Below are 1,600 nucleotides of genomic sequence, written 5' to 3'. Positions count from 1 at the left end.
CCTGCCTCTCACCCACTCTCAGCTGCCTCATCGTCCTGTTTGTTGAAATGAAACTTTGGTTTAATGAATCACGTCCTGAATGAGAAGTTTCAAAGTGCAGGAATCTGTTTTTCTTCTTCTTGGTCAGATTGTTTGTGTAACTCTGTTCATGTTCACAAACCTCCACCTGCAGCCGGCAGGTAACTCCATCCTCCCTGGTTTGTTTCACAGTTTTGTTAACGAATAAAAGGACTCTCTGACACGAAGCTCTTCTTCAGTCTGCTGCAGAAACTGTCTTAGTCTTAGTCTTAGTTAGAAATAACTCATCAAATGTGAGAATGAGCTTCGCTGTGACAAAGTGCACATCTCATTAAACTAACAGGACAGAAAGGAAGCAGAATAATATTCCGTCTAAAGCACTCCTCGCCAAAATAAAGCAAGAAGTCGACATACAGGAGCTTCTGTCAAATCTGGAAAAGTTTTGGTTCCTGTCCATCAGCGGCGGAGAGCGAGAGGTGGATGTATGGAAAGCCAAAAGGGTCATAATTTGCCTGCTTTGAAACACCGTCTGGAGGATTATAAACGCTGTTAAATACAGGTGTTTAATAAGCTCCAGCTTGTGTTTCATGAAAACAGTCAGGTCTACTAAATAAATCAGAAACACACACACACATGTCTGTCTCTCTATCTTTGCAGGGACTTTCCATTGACTTCCATTCATTTCTACGGCCTAACCCTGACCCTTACCCTAACCCTAACCATTACCAGTAAATACCTAACCCTAAACCAAACCTAAACTCAATTCACACCTTAGTCCTAAACCGAACCCCTAACCCAAAAACATCATTTCTCCTCGTGGGGACCAGGCTTTGGTCCCCACAAGGAGCAGTTGGTCCTCACAAGGTAGTATATGTTAGGAAGATTGTCCCCACAATGTAGCAAATACGAGTACACACACACGCACACACACACACACATGTTCTTTCTCTCTATCTTTGCAGGGACTTTCCATTGACTTCCATTCATTTCTACACCCTAACTACAGCCTAACCCTGACCCCCACCCTAACCCTAACCATTACCAGTACATAGCTAACTCTAAACCAAACCTAAACTCAATTCAGACCTTAGTCCTAAACCTAACCTCTAACCCAAAAACATAATTTCTCCTTGTGGGGACCAAAGCCTTGTCCCCACAATGTAGCAAATACGAGTATACACACACACACACACACACACCAGGAACTGGAGTATTTTTAATTTTAGTTGTATAAAATAAAACAGATGAGACAGGTACACAGCTGATTTGATTATGTAATACTTTTACTTTAATACTCCACATTAGCAGAGGTAAAAAAGGGGAAAACCTGCTAAAAATATTATAAACTTTAATACTGAAGAAATGATGCGTGCAAATATATTCACTCCTCTTGCTTTGAGGCCGACCATGACGTTCAGAAACCACTTCATTAGTTCGATCACCTCCAAGACAGGAAATAAATCTATAGAATGAGGAAAACTGCACCCATCACCCATCATCACTCATTATTCACCCTGCAGAGTGAACACATTAAAAACCTTTATGACTCCTGTAGTTACACTAATCCATGTTTCCATGGCAA

The sequence above is a fragment of the Kryptolebias marmoratus genome, linkage group LG9, assembly GCF_001649575.2.
Source record: "Kryptolebias marmoratus isolate JLee-2015 linkage group LG9, ASM164957v2, whole genome shotgun sequence".
Lineage (NCBI taxonomy): Eukaryota > Metazoa > Chordata > Actinopteri > Cyprinodontiformes > Rivulidae > Kryptolebias > Kryptolebias marmoratus.
The sequence above is the reverse complement of the archived record's forward strand: the minus strand, read 5'-3'. Positions refer to the sequence as shown.